Source organism: Odocoileus virginianus, unplaced genomic scaffold (genome assembly GCF_023699985.2).
Source record: "Odocoileus virginianus isolate 20LAN1187 ecotype Illinois unplaced genomic scaffold, Ovbor_1.2 Unplaced_Contig_2, whole genome shotgun sequence".
Taxonomy (NCBI): domain Eukaryota; kingdom Metazoa; phylum Chordata; class Mammalia; order Artiodactyla; family Cervidae; genus Odocoileus; species Odocoileus virginianus.
Genome location: NW_027224319.1, coordinates 2,485,086 through 2,504,552, shown reverse-complemented (window position 1 = coordinate 2,504,552; position 19,467 = coordinate 2,485,086). Strand labels below are relative to the sequence as shown.

Below are 19,467 nucleotides of genomic sequence, written 5' to 3'. Positions count from 1 at the left end.
CCCAACAGCTGTCAGAGGAGTGTCGATGCTCCCATTTTACAGACAGGGAAACTGAGGCTGAGAGAGGCCCAGACCACAGAGCTAGGATGGACAGCACTGATGACTAGGAGCATCTCTGTCCCCAGGGCCAAAGGCCCCTCCCTCTACAATGCCCCATGTATTCTCTTACTTGTCATTCAGTTGGTAGATTCTGGGGCCGCGAGTTGGATGCTGGGGACTCAAAGGTGATTCAGGCAAAAGCTCCACCCTCTGGGTGGGGATCAAGCCGCCCACCACCAACTACTTTGTACCCCTCCCTCTTGCTCAGAGAAACTGGGGGTGAGAGGGTGGGGTAGGAACTCTTAACCATACAGGAGGAGAAATAGTTTGGGAATTCCCAGCTCACAAGCCCGGTTACTCCTTCTAGGGCCAGGCAAGCAGTTAGGGTTACTCCTCTGAATCTCAGTTTCTCCATCTGCAAAACTGCATAAATTATGTCTCCCCCTGAAGAGAACCAGAGGGCAAAGCATAAAAGCATTTGGGTAGCCTTGGCACCCTTGCAGGGAGCCCCAATCAGGCTGCCTTTAGCTGAGGTCCATGTAAAGGTCCTTTGTAAAGGTCTGTGTAGATTTACTTTTTTTTTCCTGAAGAGGAAGCCTGTGGCTTTCATCAACTTCTCAAAGCAGTCCCTGACCCTTCTGTCCCACAAAGACCCAGCTGGAATCACTATGTGGTGGGACCAAGCCAACTGCCTGCTTTGCCAATGAATGTCATGTAGGAAGAGTAACAAGATGGCAGAGCCAGGAAATCCAGGGGCCTGGGCATGGTTAGAGAGAGCAAGGTTTGAGGCTGGGGCCCCAGGTTTGGAGGCCTTCAGCAAGGCAAGGCTACTTGAGAATCACGCCAGTGTGGATTGAGCAGAAAGAGCTCAGATACTGGTCTTACCCAAGTAAGATGCAAAGCTAATTCTTCCAGATCAGTGAGTTCCTGTCACCCTAATTGATCAACCTCTAGGATCAGAGGAAATGAGGTTTCATCTGACTCCTCCATTAGCCTCGGGGATGGGCGTGAAGGCGGCAGTGCAGTGCAGACAGCTCTTGTCACAGATGCACCCCAAATCTGGCCAGAGAAGCAGACGGATGGTATAAGCCACAGCCCAGTGAGACGGCACTCAGAGAAGATACCTTGAGAAAATACTCAGGGGTTCATCTGCTTGGACATCCACAGCTAGACCCATTCCAGAAGTGACCCAAAGACACTTATTCTAGACTGGCGGGTCATAAAGTGGGTGACCCCACTGGGGCCCCCAAGGGCAGACTGTAGCTGGAAGTATCAGCTGACTGCAGGGGTCTCACGTGTGGTTCCTCCCGCCCAGGTCCCATTAAGAACAACAACCAGCTTCGTACCTGGTCCCGCTACCCCGACGTCCCCACACCTCACACTCAACCCATCTCAAGTCCAACCTGTCAGTTTCTTCCCTTACGATAAACACTTTCCTGTGTCTTTTCTGAAAATCATTTCTTACTCCAAGGTGAAGATGTTCTCCTGTGCCTTCTTCTAGAGGTTTTAGAGTTGCAGCTTTTACCTTCAGATCTATGTGCCGTCTCAACGTTTCTCATCTACTTCTCCTATTGCAGTTAAATCTACGTAACACAAAATTTTCCATTTTAACCATTTTGAAGTGTATAGGTCAGTAGCATTAAGTACATTCACACTGTTGTACCATCCGTCTCTGGAACTTTTTCATCTTCCCCAACTGCAACTCTGTCCCCTCAAACACTGTCCCCCCATCCCCTCCTCCCCACCAGCCCCCCACCCCACCATTCAACTTTCTGTATATGATTTTGACTATGCTAGGGACCTCATGTATGTGGAATCACACAGTATTCGTCCTTTCGTGTTGTATTCCACTTGGCATGATGTCTTCAAGGTTCATCCATGTTCCAGCATGTGTCAGACTTTCCTTCCTTTTTAAAGCTGAAAAATATTCCATCATATGTATAAACAATATTTTGTTTATCCTTTCTTCTGTTGGTGGAAATTTGGGCAGCTTCCCCCTTTTGGCCATTGTGAATAATGCTGCTATAGACATGGATGTGAAAATATAAGTTTTCAGTTCTTTTGGGTATATATCCAGGAGCAGAACTGCTGGATTGTATGGTTACTCTATGTTTAATTTTTTGAGGAACCACCATACAATTGCTTATAGCAGTTATACAACTTTGCATTTCCATTAACAGTGCACGAGCGTCCCAATTTCTCTACATCCTTGCCAATTTTCTGTTTTATTTTAAGAGCCATCCTAATGGGTGCGAAGTGAAATCTCACGGTGGTTTTGATTTGCATTTCCCTAATGATTAGTGATGTTGAGCATCTTTTCATGTGCTTATTGGCCATTTGTATATCTTCTTTGGAGAAATGTCTATTCAAGTCCTTTGCCCATTTTTAATTGGGTTGTTTGGCTTTTTTTTTTTTTGGTTGAGTTGCAGGAGTTCTTAATATAAATCCCTATCACAGGTACCATTTGCAGGTATCTCCTCTTATTCATGGATCATCTTTTCACTCTGTTGATAGTATCCTTTGCTGCATAAAACTTTGTGAGTTTGGTGAAGTCCAATTTAACCAGTTTTTCCTTTTGTTGCTTATCTTTTTGCTTTGGAACTAAGAAATAGTTGCCAAAAACCTCCCCCACCACTCTGCTTTCTTCTCCCTCAGTTCCGTGTGTGCTTGACGTGAGATAGGAGTTCCTATCGGAAATCCAAGCCTTAAACTTCTCCACCCCCATCTCATTCTCCCCAGGATTCACTGTCCCCAGGAAAGGCCTCATCTTCTCTCCAGGTGGGCAGCTCAGAACGCAAGAGTCACCCTGTCACTTTCCTCTCTATCATCCAAGTCCTGTCAGTTTTGCCCTTCTAGTATTCTTGCCTGGAGAATCCCTTGGACAGAGGAGCCTGGTGGGTCTACAGTCCATGGGGTCGCAAAGAGTCGGACACAACTGAAGCAACTTAGCATGCACATTTCCCTGAAGCCATCACCGCACTGCGTCTCCACAGCCCCTGCACTAAGTCTTTCTCATCTCTTATTTGGGTGACTGCAGGAGCCTCTTGACTGGCCTCTCTCCTTCCACTTGGAAAAGCAATTCTGTTTATACCACATCCTCCTCATCTTGTTCTTAGGATAAAGACAGAAGTCCTCACTGTGATCTTCAAAGCCCCAGGTGGCCCACCCCAGCTCCACCAGCCCCACCCAACACCCCATTCTCTCACTGTCTCTGCTGCGGCCACGCCGCTAACTCTCCCCACGAGGCCTTTGTCTGTTCTGTTCCCTTGCCTGAATGCTAATGCTGTTCCCACCCCAGGAGTGCCCGGCAAACTCCTACTCATTCTCCTACACTCTGCTCAATCCCACCTCCTCGTGGGGCCCTTCCCGGACTCACCTACCACGTACTCCGGTTGTGTTTTATACGTATTTGTGTGACTGTTGGATTAATGTTCGACACTAGACCACTGAGAGCAGGTCCCGTGTTTGTTTTTTAATCACTGTTACACATTCCTAAGGCCTGCACACTGTGAGTACGTAGTAGATCATCTGTGAATCATTTAGGAATAAAGGAAAGAAAGAAGGAAGGGAGGGAGGGAGGGAGGGTGGATGCTTGGAGTGAAAAGATTGATTGCGTTGCTTTGTAAGATTCTTTCTAAGATGGGAAGCTATGATACTCATCATTTCTGGAGGGCAGGGGGGAGCACTCACTTTGAACTTATTATGCATGACAAACACATGCAGGTCCTTTCTCAGCCTCAGTTTCCTCATCCATAGAGTGGGGATTACAACATCGCCTTCTAAGACTGTCATATTAGAAGAGATGACGTATGTGAAATTGCTGAGCTCCAAACAAGTGCTCCATAGATGAACTTGAGCACAGCCATGCTCCCAGACCCAGCCATTCTCCTAGGTTCTCTGTGCCTTAGTCTCTTCATTTCATTAGTTGCCAGATTTGGGCATGGACACATCCCTAGAATGATACATGGAGACCGAAGCCCCTTTTGAAGCATGCAGTCTTTGGAAATTACCCCCAGGTATATGCCTGGGAGGCTTAACTCAGATACACTTTGATCTAGCCATACCTGAAGCCCAGTAAGAGCAGAAACCTTAGAAAAATGCTCATGACTCATCTGCTTGAACATTTGTTTTTTTGTTAGTATTGAAACTTTGGAAATGGCATGAGACTCACTCTAGCCTGGTGAGTCAGAGGTGGGTGGGCCCACACTGGGCCCACTGCCCACTACAAGCCTAGATGCTGGGCAACTCTCCTCTTGCATGGGACTTGAGTAAGTCTCCCTGGTAGGCAGGGCAGACCCCCTGAACTGCCCTTAGGCACCAAGAAGACGCCAGGCCAGGCCAGGTCCTGAGAAGCTCTGGGGCCTACCTAGGACCCTGATGTTGCTCACAGGGGACACGTCCTGCCATGGATCCAGCAGTGAAAGAAGGCGCAATGAAGGGCCACGGCTGAATTAGGGGCTTCCTCAATTCTGGGCCTCCTGCTGTCTGCTGGGTGGGCTGCCTGGCCCCTCAACTCTCCTTTCCTCAAGCTGAGGAAGGGGGCTCCGGGCTCCAGGCTCAGTGGGGGCCCCTAACTGGGAGAGGAGTCCAGAAGGCCTCCTCCTGCTCAGGGGGCTCATGCCATCTGGGGGAACAGGGCCCTACCTCTAGGGGCTGCCTGCCGTCCTGTCCCTGACACAGAGCTCCCTCCCATACCCCAGTCCTTTCAGGCCTGAGACCCTTGCAAGTCTCTCCCAGGGACCCTACTCCCATCTCTACCCTGGGCTTGTCCAGGCTTTCTTCCAAGTGTTCCCCTCCCCAACTCCCGGTCCATCTCCTTCCCTCTACCTCCACATCCATCACGAAGGCCCACCTGGATGAGCATGCTAGCCTCCTCATCGATTTCCCTGCTAATCGCTTGCTCCGACAATTCCGTCACCACACCACAACAAGACTGACAATTCCTAAAACATAAACTGGATCAGGTCACTTCCCTGTTTAAAACCTTCTATGGCTCCCAGTACAGTCGGAATGAAGTCCAAAGTCCAGACTCTACAAGGCTGGACCCAGGTGCTCTGTCTGCAGATGGCTCCCTTCCCCTCCCACATATTTCTCTCTCATGATCTCTGCCCAGCCTGCTCCCATCTGCCATGCTGGACCTTACAGCAGAGTATCTTTTTTTTTTTGCAGTTACAGACACATAGGTCATCTAGCTGGGGCTGCTGCGACCTTCTTGAGAATGACAATAACACAGATGCAAAGCAGAGATAACGAATGAGAAAAGTCGTTTGAGCACCAGGATACAGCCATACCTGAAGTCAACATGTCTTTTTTTTTCTTCTTAAGTTAACTTGAGCTGACATTTACACTACTTGCTTCTGAAAGGAGCCCCAATTAATTCGACTGGCCAGCCCTTTCTCACCCCACCCCCCATCTCCTTTTTTGTTCCTCTGCCATGCCAGCACTCTCCCACCTCAGAGCTTTTCCCCATGTAGTTCCCTGTTCATCCACACGTCTCACCCCCCACGTCCCTGCTCAAATGTCACCTCCTTAGAGAGGCCTGCCCTGCCCACCCCATCAACACCCCCTACACTGATCATCGCCCCCTACTCTCTTACTCTGGGTTATTTAAAAAAACAACTGTTTCAACCACCATGAACATGATGTGTTTACTTACTGTCCGTCTCCCTCCACTAAGCTTTAAACCCCACTCGGGTGGGGACTGTGTTAGGATGTTCCACTGTCCTGCTTAGTTTGAGAATGGGGGAGGGGGGCATTGGTTTCTCAGATGCAGGACTTCTATTTCTAAGCTCAGAATGTCCTGGACAATTTGATCATCCTCAACTGCTCAGCTGGTTTCCTATAAAACCCCACTTCTCAGACCAGGGCTGGCACACAGTAGATAATCAGGACACAGTTGAGTGGGTAAATGAGTGCCAGCCCTGGGCCAGGCGGTGCCACGCTGTATTCATGGGCACTGTTTCGTTTCATCCTCATGACCAGCCTGGGAGGTGGGCTTTATTATCCCCATTTTATGGACAAGGAGCCTGAGGCCACACAGCTGGGGAAGCAGGACCAGAATCCGCCTGGAAGTCAAGCCCTTCACTGTACTGCTGTGCACAGCCCCCAGTCACAGCCTGCTCTGCTGATGCCAGCTGACCCTCAGCTCCTGTTGCCCCAGCAGCCGTGTCTGGGCCCAGAGCAGCTCCACCCCTCACCTCACCCTACCCAGGGGGGTCAGAACTGACCCAAGGGCAACCTGCTCTCCGCCAGGCTGGTGGTGAGAGGAAGGAGACGGGTGCAATGCAGGGGCTGGAGTTGAGCTGCGCTGAGACCAGAACCCCAGCGTGTGGTGACCGCTGCCCTGACCTGTGTGTCCCCAGGCACTTCCGGTCCAGAGCCGCCCAGCTCTGGGTCTTCCTGTCAATCACAGCTGCCTTTGCAGGTGGTTCTCAGCTCTGTGACTGAGCTGGAGAAAGCCTGTCTTCTGCCCACCCACTGGGGCCTGAAGCATCCTTCCCACCACAGTCAATAGAAAGGCCCCTCTGCCATCGCAGACTCGCTGCCCTCCCTGCCCCCCAGCTTGCCATCAGAATCAGGGGAACAACACTGAGGGGTGGGGCAATGCTTTCCCCAGGCCAACGTAACTCTCATCTGATCCCCACAGGCAACCCTGGTAACACGTGCTCTTCCTCATCTCCATTTCGTGGATGAAGAAACGGAGGCCCAGAGGGGCGAAGCCACCGGCCCCAGGCGACACAGCTCAGAGAGACAGAGTCAGGGCTGTCTCACAAGCTCACTATCTATCTGTTCTATGATGGAGATGATCTGAGGCTCTGCTGTTCACAGAGCCAGGCATTTCCCACACGCTAGTTATCATTGCAACTTTGCGCGGTAGGTATGTCTGCTATTTAGTCGTTCAGTTGTGTGTGACTCTTTGAGACCCCATGGAATGTAGCCCGCCAGACTCCTCTGTTCCGTGGACTCCCCCAGGCAAGAGCACTGGAGTGGGCTGGTATGATCCAGTTCTCCAGGAGTGGTAGGTACAGTCGTGTCCATGGTTTGGAAGTCGGACAGCACAGGAGTGAAGGGACTGACCAAGGTGCCGTGGTCCGGGTGTTTCCTGGTGAAGCCCATTCTACCGGATTGCTCGTCTCCCTCCTTTCCTTCCGCCCTACCCACCCACCTATGCGCCTGTCTCACCACCAACCAGCACTCACTGACTGACGGTGATGTTGACACCAATCCCAGTGCGGCGCAGAAGGATGCCCTGAGCTGCAGCGGCTGTCCTGGCTCCCGGCCCAGAACAGCTGGAAACCCCTTCCAGAGAGGCTGCCCGGACTTCGAACCACGATCTCCTGGGTCCTCCCAGTGGGAGTCTTGGGAGACTTGGGAGTCTCTCGCTGGGGAGTTCTTCCTGGGATCTAATCTGCTCTCCCCCTGCCTGGCCGCCAAGGAGTTGTTTTTTCATAACAAAGTGGGGCGGGAGAAGGGCCATGGGAGGTTCTCATAATTCCATCGTTGGAAATTTCCACGGCGGTGGAAAAGACCTGCTGGCCACTCTCCAAACACCTCTCCTGAAAAAACTTCCAAACCCAAATGGCTGGACTGGGCCCGCTGCAGTCCTGGCAGATGCTGGAGCCGCCCACGGGTAGGGCCCCGGGCCAGCGTGTGGGCATCGGCCCCCTGGTGTGGAGCTGGGCATTGGAGGCCCAGGACTCAAGGAAAAATGGGGAGCTTTTCCTCTCTTGGAGGGGTGTGTGGAAGAACAAAGCTGTCACTCCCCCGGGAGCCAGTCCCAAGCCTGGAGTCCGTCTCCCCGTCCACCCACGTTCTGTGTGATCTCGAGCAGTGACTGGACCTCTTGGAGCCCAGTTCCTCCCCTGGGAAAGTGGGCAGCGGGTGGGCAGCTCTTTAAGGTCTGAAACACGTGGTGATGTGTGGCTGGCTCCGACACTGGGTCTCCTGAGTTCTGAGGCCAGGAAGGGAGCAGAGAGACTGAACCCATGGGAACTCTTGAGCAATCTAAAGGGCCCAGAGGGAGAAAAAGAACCCACAGGTCCTGGAGGGTGGGAGCTCGTGGGTGAGATGGCAGCCTCCTCACCACCCAGCTACTCTCTGCCTCTCCCACGGGCACGTGGTTCGCCCAGCTGCCTTCTGTGAAAGGATGGGACAGACAGGGGGGTCTGGACAAAGGTGAGGAACCTGGGGACACCCCCCGCCCACATCCACCCCTGGGGGTCTCGGTGGGCATTCTGAGCTCTACACCCACCCACTGCAGCCGCCACCCGCTGCTGCCTTGGTGGTCCCTGCCCGCCGTCCCCAGGTGCCCCACTCCCCGCTCTGCCCTCACACCCCTGCTGGGCTGACCAGGCCCGCAGCCTGTCCTCAGAGGCCTTCAGGCCCCCAGCTCCCTGCTCTGTGCGGTAGAAGAGGGGGCAGTGGCCCGGAGGATCACCTCTCCCTCCCCCTGCCTGCAACCTCTCCTCCCAACTCAGGAAACCCCTTACACGTCAAGGCCCATTGGGGGCCACGGCTTCCGCCAACAGCCTAGGAAGAAGCCCCGCAGGTTAGGGACAGTGGCGACTTCCTGAGCAGACCTGGGTTTCTGCCCTCCTAGGCAGACACCTTCACAGCTCAGAGTCTATTTCCTCAGCCATGAAGTGGGGGTGCGGCCCCGGCCCTTCCACTGTCATCCTAAGGGTGGGAATGAGAATGAGCTAGCAGCGCTGGGCCCAGAGGCTGGCCTGGAGCGGACCCTAGGCAGACCTGACCCGGGTGGACTCCCTCTGTGAAAGTGCCTGGGTCAGGACCCAGTTAAGACAGGGTGGTGGGGCGGTGAGGTGAGAGGACGGAGGTGTTAGGAGGCCAGCTGGCCACTGTCATCCCTGCCATCATAGAAGTACTGTCTGCTATTTAAACTGAGCACTTAGTATGTGTGGGGCTTCCCAGGTGGAGGTAGCGGTAAAGAACCCGCCTGCCGATGCAGGAGATGCAGGAGACGCAGGTTCGATCCCTGGGTCGGGAAGATCCCCTGGAGGAGGAGAATGGCAACCCAGTCCAATATTCTTGCCTGGAGAATCCCATGAACAGAGGAGCCTGGCGGGCTGCAGTCCACGGAGCCACTTCCATGCCAGGCTGTGAGGTTAGGGCTTTGTGCAGCTCCCTCACTAAAATCCTGCCTGGAAAGGCTTACCAGCTCATTTCACAGCTGCTGAAACTAGGCTCAGAGTGGCGAGGCCACCCGGCTGGTGGGTGACACGGCCAGGGCCTTTACCCTGAGCCATGTGCTGATGAGGGTGCAGGCGGGGACCGGTGGGGAGACAGGGGGCTTAAGAGAGGAGGCAAGCGATGGTTTTGTGCCCCCTTCCCCGGCAGCAGCTCAGGGCGAGTTGGGCATACCTAGCACAGCCGCCTCCTGGCTGGGTGAAACCTCAACAGGCTCCCCTCCTGCCTCCAGCCCCTTTGCTTCCAGCTCATCTCCTCGTGTCTAAAGCAGGCCCTTGCAATGACAGCAAAGAAACTGAATTTACTCTGCCTGTCTCCACATTTTCTCCAGGGGTGGATAGGGATGAGGGTGGAGTGGGATTGGGGAGAAGAGGCTTGCCCACCCCCACTGCCCACTCCACAGGGTCACAAAGGTCAGGCTGTGGACCCCTGTCTTGGCCTGCTTGCTTTCCTGGTCCCCGGGCCAGTCCCTTAGCTCAGGATCAGCTCTCAGAGCCTGGGAGTTGGGAGGTCAGTCTACAAGGGTGCTGTGTGCAAATGGCAGGGGAAGGCCTTTGCAGAAGCTTCTGGCAGAACGTCTGCCTCTGGAAATGGGGCTGAGAGGTGGCGAATGAGATGGGGGTGGTGGTGCAAAGATGCACAGGGCAGGGCCCACATCAGCACTCTGCAACCCCACCTGCATCCCACCATTTCCCCATCAGGGCCCTTCTGTGGGTGCCCACTGATCACGTGTGGGACTTGGTCATGCAGATGTGGGTTCGAAACCTGCTCTGTCACTTACTAGCTGTGCATCTCAGTTTCTCTATCTGTGAAATGGGAATTTCCTCAATAACCGCTCAGAACTGTTGCAAGGGTTGAATCGAATGAGAACCTCTTCCCATACGGCAGCCAAAGGGGACTGTATGTGTGTCTCACCCCTGCTTAAGACCCTTCAGTTGTCATTCAGTCCCTAAGTTGTGTCCGACTCTTTGTGACTCCATGTGGACTGCAGCACGCCAGGCTTCCCTGTCCTTCACCATCTCCTGGAGTTTGCTCAGATTCATGTCCATTGAGTCAGTGATGCCATCCAACCATCTCATCCTCTGCTGCCCTTTTCTTCTGCCCTCAATCTTTCCCAGCATCAGGGTCTTTTCCAATGAGTTGGCTCTTTGCATCACGTGGCCAAAGTATTGTAGCTTCAGCATCAGTCCTTCCAATGAACATTTAGGACTGATTTTCTTTGGGACTGACTGGTTTGATCTCCTTGCTGCCCAAGGGACTGTCAAGAGTCTTCTCCAGCCCCACAGTTCAAACGTATCAATTCCTTGGTGCTCAGCTGTCTTTATAGTCCAGCTGTCACATCCATACATGACTACTGGAAAAACCATAGCTTTGACTATGAGGACCTTTGTCAGCAAAGTAATGTCTCTGCTTTTTAACATGCTGTCTAGGTTGATCATAGCTTTTCTTCCAAGGAGCAAGCATCTTTTAATTTCATGGCTGCAATCACTATCTGCAGTGATTTTGGAGCCCAAAGAAAATAAAGCCTCTCACTGTTTCCACTGTTTCCCTATTTGCCATGGAGTGATGAGACCAGGTGCCATGATCTTAGTTTTTCAAATGTTGAGTTTTAAGCCAGGTTTTTCACCCTCGTCTTTTACCATCATCAAGAGGCTCTTTAGTTCCTCTTTGCTTACAGGGCAAGGATCAAATCCAAACTTCATTCCATGACCTATAAAGCCCCTACAATCCAGTCCCTTACTTCTTCTTCTGGCTCATCCACCTTCCGCCCTCCAAACACTCTACCGCAGCCACCTGGCCTCAATCTCTGAACACGCCTCTATCTCTGAACCTGCCTCGCTCTTTCCTGCCTCAGGGCCTTTGGATGTGCCGGCTCCTTTATTGGGATTACTCCTCCCCCAGACGGTGGTACGGTCAGGTACTTATCACCTCAAATGTCACCTCCTCAGTGAAGGTCTCCCCGACCATCCCACTCAAGCCACCCACGTGGCCCCCTCAACTGCCCTGTTAATTTTCTTACAGGGGTAACACTCACCACTGTCTGGAATTGCTTATTTATTAGTGAGACCTGCCCTGTGTTGTTCACCACTGTATTCCCACTGCCTCAAAACAGTGCCTGGCATGGGGCAAAAGTTCAAGAAATACTTGTTAAGTGAATGAACATGTAATGAGCATGAAACACCATGGGCATTCAATGCATGCTGGTTCCTTTCCTTTTACTCATTCCCAGCATAGCCTTTCCTCCCAGGCAAGTGCACGTGTATCGTTCAGTCACAACACACCCCCCCCGGTGTGCTGCAGTCCATGCGGTCTCAAACAGTCAGACACAACCTCCCAACCCCAAGTAAGTATCCAGGTTAAACCAAAGAATGTAACTTTCAAACAAGAAAACTCTGAGCTGGAAGGAGGATGCTAAGGTCTTGCCTGGCTTCCTGGAGGGTCCCCACTAAGGCTACAGGAGAAGTCTTGGTCTCTGGAAAAGGCAGAGAGCAGCCCTTTCCTTCTCAGCATGAAGCTGGGGGGCCACTGAGCCCCAAGAGTAACTGCATCCTCTCTCTGGTTCTAAGACACTCCCTCCCCACCCCGTGCAGGGTGAGAATGTGTCCTGTGGGCAGAGATCGTGTCCAGTTCATTCACACCAGGCCCCCAGTGCCCTCATGGAGCAAATGCTCAGAGAACACTTGTAAGTATAAATGAATTAAGACAGAGGATTGGACAGCAGGAGACAGAAAGGATTGACAAATCAGTGTCCACAGAGGTTACCAGCTTGGGACAAGATGCCAGACACTGCCCAGTGTCCATTTAATGCCACCTTCTAATAGTGCCTCCAACAGTCCTCATGTTCCATCACGCCCCTGCTCAAGAACCTGCAGTGGCTCCCACTGCCTCTGGGAAAGTTTGGATTTCTTAGCCTGGCATTCGAGGCCTGTCTCCTCTCCTCTCCCCCTGCTTACATGCAGGCATGCATCCATCCTTCCCCTCTAGCTGCCCATCTACCCATCTGCCTGACTGTCCATCCATCCATCCCTCTGTCCTTCCACCTATCCACCCGCCTACCTGTACTCTTTCCTCCCTCTCTCCATCCCTCCACACAGATATCCACGCACCCATCCATCCTTTCACACAACACTGACTAAGTGGGTCCCAGGTTCTAGACAGCATGCTAAGTGCTGGGGTTAACCTAGATCTTCAACTCTTTAATAAACCTATTGCACTAAATATCGATCTGCAGATCCTATCTGCTCTACCTTCAAGACACAAATGTGACCATGTCTCATCACTGTCACGGTCTCTACCCTGGGCTGAGCCACCATCTTCTCGCAGCGTGCTCACTGCGAAGACCTCCTCCCTGATCTCCCTGCCTCTCATCCCCCCACTCTACCCCAGCCTGTTCTAAACACACGGTCAGAGATGAATCAAGTCCTCTTGTATTCAGAACCTTCCTGTGGTCCCTGCCACTCTCCGAGGAAAACCTAAAGGCCCTGAATGGCCCATGAGGCCCTACGTGATCTGTACCCCTCCTCCACCCATTACCTCTCCAACCACTGCCCCTCGCTCACTCCCCTCCATCCCACCAGCTTCCTGGCTGTCTCTGAATCCACTGAGCATGCACCCACCTCAGGGCCTTTGCCCTGGCTACTCCTGCCTCCCCAGACAGCCACAGAGCTCCCTCAGGTGTCTGCCCAGACGCCACCTTCTCAGGGAGGCCTTCCCTGGCCCCATGCTTGAAACCACCCTCTCCGTCTTCCTCTCTCTGCCCTGTTTCTCTCCGTCCATGGGCCGCTCCCCGACACACCACCCACTTGCACCTTTGTTTACCGTCTGTCTCTGCCCCCTCAGGCAGCGAACGCGTCCGTTTTTTCCCAATGTGGCCCCTGCAGTGCCTGGCACACAGCGCATCCCGCGTGGTGTTTGCGGACTGAAGGAAAGCTGACCTTTAGGTATGGGTGGGGACTTGCGTTTTACGAAGGACTTTCACATTCTTTTCATCAGTGATCATAATCTGATGATTGTCTTTGTTCGTAACCAACCCTCTCAGCTCTCATTAAACAGATCCACAGGTTCTCCCTGACCTGCTTGCCCTCTCACCAACTCTGTCCCTTTCCAAAGCGCCCCAGTGACTCCGCTGTCGGCGGGGACCCAGTGTGAAACCCCATTTGCTGCCCCCTGAAGCCCCCAAGCCTCGTCAGCTCACCCTGCTTCCTCTCCCCAGAACCTGCCCCTGATTCGCCCAAACGCCTGTCCGGCCTCCAGCCTCTTCTCTGCGACCCGCTATTCTCACGAGGGCCATGGAATTTTCCCAAGGGGCCCATCTGGCCACATCCCTCCCCAGCTTCACACCTGTCCTCAGCCTGGCCCTGCCACCTCTCGCGCTCCCCACCCCGCCCGCCGCCTTCTGCTCTGGCCGCTGTTGGCCTGTTGGCGTCTCCGCCGGCTCAGACTGTGCCTTTGCCTGGGGCGCCCTCTCTACCTCCTACCTTCCTTCCAGCTGGCTGGCTCTCGGCTGCGGCTGGCCGTGTGGGGCCCTCTTGGGGCTGCTCCCTGACAGCGCCGGTGAGCGGCCGCCTTCCCCGGGCATCGCATCCCCGCGGCTGCCCCCTCCCCGGGCTGTGAGCACCCCGACTGGTCTGCAGTGGCCAGTGTCTCCGCGAGGCCGAGCACTCAGGGGCTGGAGGCCACTGGCCTCACGGTTAGGCTCGGAGCGCTGGAGCCAGCCTGCTGGCTGGGTGCCCTTGGGCAGGTCACTATGTTTGGGGACCTCACTGCCTGTTTTGTAAAGTGGGGGTAATGATTGCCAGAAGGATGCTGTATTCAGCGAATCCCCCACAGTACTTAGAGCAGAGTCTAGATGCGAGTCAGTTGACAGCATTCAGATGGAGAAACCCGAGGAAGGAAGGAGCCCAGGGCCCTGGCACCTGGCTGCTGTGGGTGGGGGCTGACACCGGACCAGAGGATCACCTTGACCTGTACCTGCCCTCAGAAGATCACCTTCTTCTTATTAAGAAGCCTCTACTTGCTTCAGCAGATTTTTAAAAACATGTCTTATTTGCTTTGGGGGTGAGAAGCATCTTTTCAGGTTTGTGGTTAATGCCCTTCGTTTTTCTCTCCTTCTGACCTTTGTGCCTGTTATTCTGATTTCACCTCCTGCCTTTGTTTGCATGTGGCTTTTTTTAGCCGACCTTTTGCATCCAACCTTTTTATTTGAGCTCAGGCTCCCTGCTCCTCCTCTGGGTCTCAGGGCAACCATGTCTCTGGTTGGGGCAGGGGTGACGATGCCAGTCCAGACTGTCCACATCAAGGGGGAAGGGGAGGGGGGAGCACGAACCCCGGGCGCACGTTTGGGGCCAGCTTGTGCTGGGCACTGCGCATGTGAAGCGCTGGGGGCACAGAGACGATGCACCACAGCGGGTGGGTGGCAGGGCTAGCAGCTGCCAAGCCCCTGTCACCTGCACTAGCCTCTGTGTCCTTCAGAGACTGCCCGGCCACCAGGATGGCCACAGCGCCCTAAGGGACACAGCAAAGCCACAGTGCAAACAAACTGATTCCAAAGAAAAGAAGCAAACTCCGTCCGAATTTAGATCTACCAGTATGTGACTATCTAAGCACGTGAGGGAAATAGCAAATTGCCAGATTTCCTTAAACCTAAGTCAAATTGTAAGGTGCACCCCAATCTTATGTACCACTAAGGGGGGGCGGCTTCCCAGGTGACTCAGCAGTAAAGAATCTGCCTGCCAGTGCAGGAGATGCAGGCTCGATCCTTGGGGCAGGGAGGAGGACATGGCAACCCACTCCAATATCCTTGCCTGGAGAATCCCACGGACAGAGGAGCCTGGAGGGCTATAGTCCATAGGGTCGCAAAGAGTTAGATAGACGGAACGACTGCGCATACACACACAAGTCAAACTGTAAGCTGGACCACAATCTTATGTACTATTAAAGAGGGCTTCTCAGGCAGCTCAGCAGTAAAGAATCCACCTGCCAATGTAGGAGAGGCAGGTTCAATACCTGGACTGGGAAGATCCCTCTGGAGAAGGAAATGCCACCTCACTGCAGTATTCTTGCCTGGAGAATCCCACGGACAGAGGTGCCCGGAGGGCTATAGTCCATAGGGTCGCAAAGAGTCGGATGGGACTTAGTGACTAAACAGCAACAAAGAAAGGAAAAGAACTTCCAGCATAAACCTATACCACGATTCAGGCTTTTTTTGTTTCTTTTTGTTTCTGCAGGTTATGGTGTGTACCTGAAACCAGCACAATATGGTAAATCAACTATACTTGAAAAACTGCAACAAAACTATAATGTGTTATCAATTCTGTATGTACAACACGTATCCCTTTCTCAGGGCTGTGAAACTATGCATCCTAAAAGCTACAAAACAGGGTATGGTCAGTGGTTACATCTGGTGACTGTGGGATGTGTAGACACAGACCCTTCTGTATCATTCTGTCTGTTTCAGTAAGCAAACCATTATTTTTGTAATGCAAATGACTGCAGTTTAAAAAAAGGAAATTGGTTTTTGGAGCGGTTGCCGCCTGGTTTCTTTTCCGGGCACCTCATGGGTTGGGGACACATTAATTGGCAGCTCCGGGTTCCCTGCTGGGGGAGACGGTTGGGAGGGGACAGGTGAGTGTCAGGCATGCACTTTCCAGAGCTTGTCCTAGGCGGGTCTAATCAGCAGAAATTTCCCTTTATTAAGGCCTGGCCCCCAAACCCATCATTAAAGGCTCTTCAAGTCTGAACGTACACAGTGGAGCCACAAACAACGCGACGAAGCCTAGTTTCTCAGAGAGCGGGGCAGCCGGGGGCTCTTCCTCCTGCACCGACCTCTGCTAAGTCCGCCTCGCTGCATCACTGCTACCTGGCGTCAGATCATTCAGAGACCTGGCGGTCTGTTTACTGCCCTCTCTCCAGCCAGAACGCAAACAGAAGGAGGCCACTCATTGCATTTGTCTCGTTTGGGGCTGCACCTCTCTCTCTCTCTCTCCCCGCCCCGTCCCTGTTCCATCTACTAAAGGCAGGTAGGGTGAGCATGAGGTTCCCAGGCAACCCCCACAATCATGTCTCCCCGTCTAGTATACAGAGGGTCAAGAATGAAGCTAAGTAAGGACACTGCTTTCCCCTTCGAAACAGCTGATCGAAACAGAAACCCTCCGCCACGGAATGGGATGGACGCACTTCCCGTCTGCGGCAGGGGAGACAGACAACAAACAAGAGAATGAACACTGAAGACTACGAATTGTGACAAATGCTATTTAAAGACAAGGGCCGTGACAGGGAAAGCTCCCTTTAATAGTCAGGGAGGACCTCAGTGGGTGGGGGGGCCCATGAGATGGAGCCTATAATAGAAAGAGAAGGGGGATGAGCAGTCTAGATCGGGGAAACATGTGCAAAGGCCCTGAGGCGGGAAAGAGGCTGATGAGTTTGAGGACTGGAAAGACGGCCAGTGAGCTAGAAGAGACACGTGAGGAGCGAGGAGTGTGATGAGGGGCCCACAGCCCGTGGGAGGAGTCTGGGCTTCATCCTGTGCAGCATGGTGGAGGACTGCAGAGACTGAAGCAGAAAGCACCACAATCTGGTCGGTATCGTTAAAAGGGTCCATCTGGCCACTTAGGGAGAACAGATGATTTGGGGAGGTGGCGGGGAGCAAGAGAGGATACGGGGGACCAGTGAGGCAGGTCACCCTTCCACACGTGTTTATTCAACAACATTCTGACAAAATTTCAGACAAACACACAAATGGAAACAAACAAGACTCATTAGCTGGGGCCTGACTCCAGAGGTCCAGGAGTTACAGGAGGAGCGTACGACAAACGGACAGGCAGGAGGTCTTCCTGCATCTCAGGAGGCCTTGAAGGATGGCTGAAGGGTGTTCAGGGATGGACACCATCCAGGCAAAGGCTCAGAGGTGGGGAAAGGTCGGTGTGAACAGGAGCTGTACTCCTATCTGTATTGAATGACTCGAGTACTTAGTGGATGAACTAACTGAGGCGGGAGGAGTGGGAAGAAGGTGAAGCTGGAGGGAGGTGCTGGAAGGGCAGATGGGGGATAATTCATGGCAGCGCTGAACAGGGGCCAAAGAGTCTGAGCTCCGTCTGCTTGGCAACAGGGAGCACCGAGCCCTTGCCCAGAGAGTGGCTGGCCAGATGGACGTTCTGAGCAGGGCCCCCTGGTGGCCGTGCGGGGCCAGGGAGGAGGCTGGAAGCAAGACAGGGAGAGAGGGCAAAGCCTGGCTCCCCCGTCCCATTCTGAGGATATGACTGATAATAATAAATAGCTGACCCTTTATAGAGCTTCCTAAGAGTCAGGCACTGTTCTAAGCTCTTTATATCTGTTAACTCATTGAACCAGCAGAAAGACTCTAGGAAAGTTGGTGCTACAATGCACTCTGGTTTGCAAGGAAGGCGACTGAGGCACAGAGAGGTTAAGTCACTTGCTCAAGATCACACAGCGAGGAAGCGCTCGGGCTGGGAAGCAAGCCCATGCTCTCAGACTCCAAGAGTCCACTCCTAACCACTGCCTGTGGCTGTCTCCTCCACCTAGGATCCCACAACCCTACACTGGGGCAGAGAAAATCCTCACACAATGCCCCTGACTGCCTGCTGAGGCCCTGAGGAAACGCCAACGTGCCCCTCAAAGCACAAGAAGTGCCCAGCTCCCGCTCATGGCTCTGTTGCTGACCTGTGAGACCAGAGTGGGTCCCTGGGCATCTCTGAGGGACACCTCAGTCTAGTCTGCAAAGCGAGGACGAGAACGCCTTCCTCACAAGATGGACAGGAGAACCGCGTGTTTCGAGCCAGGGTGATACCCCGTGAGCGAGGAGGCACCCAGCAGGAGATGCACGGCGCCTGCGACTCATGCCTACCCTCATCTCCACGACGGCTGTGGTCACTTCCCTGTTTCAGAGGCGAAAACCACGAGGCTCAGAAAGGAACAACCCACCTGGGGGACACAGCCTGTGAGCAGCAAAGCTGGGGTCTGAAACGCAGGCCCCTCAAGTGCCCAGCAGGCACTTTAGAAAAGCAGTCACCGCTCTCGCCCAAAGGTGGACCCAGCGCAGCTCCAACCCTACCAGGGTCACCCGGGTGTCTCTGGGGGTGAGAGCGAAGAGCAGGCTGTGCTCGACTCCTGGGGTCCAGGCCTGGCATTGCCGAGGTGTCAGCGTGCAGGGCCTCCTGAGCATCCTCTGTGCCAGGGGGCAGCTGCGTTGGGCACACAGGTTGTGTGTAAATGACCCGGTTCCTGGCTTGATGTCTGGCCCGAGGCCTCACCCTTTCCCCTGGAGGGTTTTATGAGCTTTGGGGGTGGTGGCCAGTACCATGGACAGAGTCGTGGTGTTCTGGCTCTCACTGGGCAACCTCGGGCGACTCTGCTCTGGGCCTCGGTCCCCCGAGTCCAATGCACACAGTAGGATGATGGGGGCGGGGGGATTGGCTTCCTCCCAGGGGTGCCCTTCTCAGCTGGGAGAGCTGGCTGGGGCTGCCACACTTCCCCCAGCCTGGGTGTCCTCCTCTGTAAAGGGGTCCAGTCACGGCCACGACGGGTGAAGGAACACACGTGCGGACCGTGCTGCGCCCAGAAGTCCTTGGTTAATGACGTTGTTACCAGTCATCTGGTTACCATGGGGGCTGCACTGAGGCTGGAGGAGGTCCCAAGGGGAAAGCTCTCAGGCCACTGGTCAGCACCAGCCTCCGTTCACCTTTACCTGCCATGGTCCCACTGTCCAGCTCTGACCCTGGAGCTCAGAAATTCCTGGAGAAGCTTCTGGAGGTCCCAGGATGAGGGAGGCTGTTGGAACTCCCTCTGCCTGCAGATGTCTGGACAGACCCCGGCCTCCAAAAGGGCAAAGAAACACCCACAACCAGCCCGGACCCCAACCCCCAGTCAGTCTTCATTCTATTCCCACTGAGTGTGGGGTGGCTATGGCCATGGCTCCTCCCAACACTGGCCCCATTTCATAGATGAGGAAGCTGAGGCCCAGTGAGGTGCAAGGACCATAGTTGGTGAGGCCACACCTTGGGCACAGAAGATACTCATGGTCCAGCCAACAGCAGGCATCTGCTCTCACCTACTGCCTTCTACCTGGGGCTGCACCCGGCCTGACACATGCTAAGTCCTCAGCCAATACTGGTTTTATCGATTTCTGTTCTCTTCTCTTTTCAAGATCCTCCCTCGGAGCTTGGAAACTTGAAATTGGCTGGGGGTGGGAATGGGGAGAAGCGC

At 53.8% G+C, this 19,467-nt stretch overlaps 1 protein-coding gene and 1 long non-coding RNA gene across 15 annotated transcripts in view; one reads left to right on the top strand and one right to left on the bottom strand.

Annotated features, from left to right (window-relative positions):
- The window catches only part of ATP2B2 (ATPase plasma membrane Ca2+ transporting 2), a 368,357-nt gene that overhangs the window by 144,111 nt on the left and 204,779 nt on the right, over nucleotides 1-19,467 (bottom strand). Inside the window, exon 1 of one of the 14 annotated variants that reach the window (XM_070463325.1) lies at nucleotides 13,725-13,744. The exons of the other annotated variants lie outside the window; for them this stretch is intronic. The gene's annotated coding sequence lies outside the window, so the exon portion shown is untranslated. Of the gene's footprint in view, nucleotides 1-13,724; nucleotides 13,745-19,467 lie in introns of those variants that run through there. 14 annotated transcript variants of the gene reach the window in all.
- On the top strand, nucleotides 14,011-15,773 carry LOC139033780 (uncharacterized). The gene is made up of 2 exons (XR_011486255.1): nucleotides 14,011-14,323; nucleotides 15,474-15,773. It is a non-coding gene; the product is annotated as an uncharacterized lncRNA (long non-coding RNA).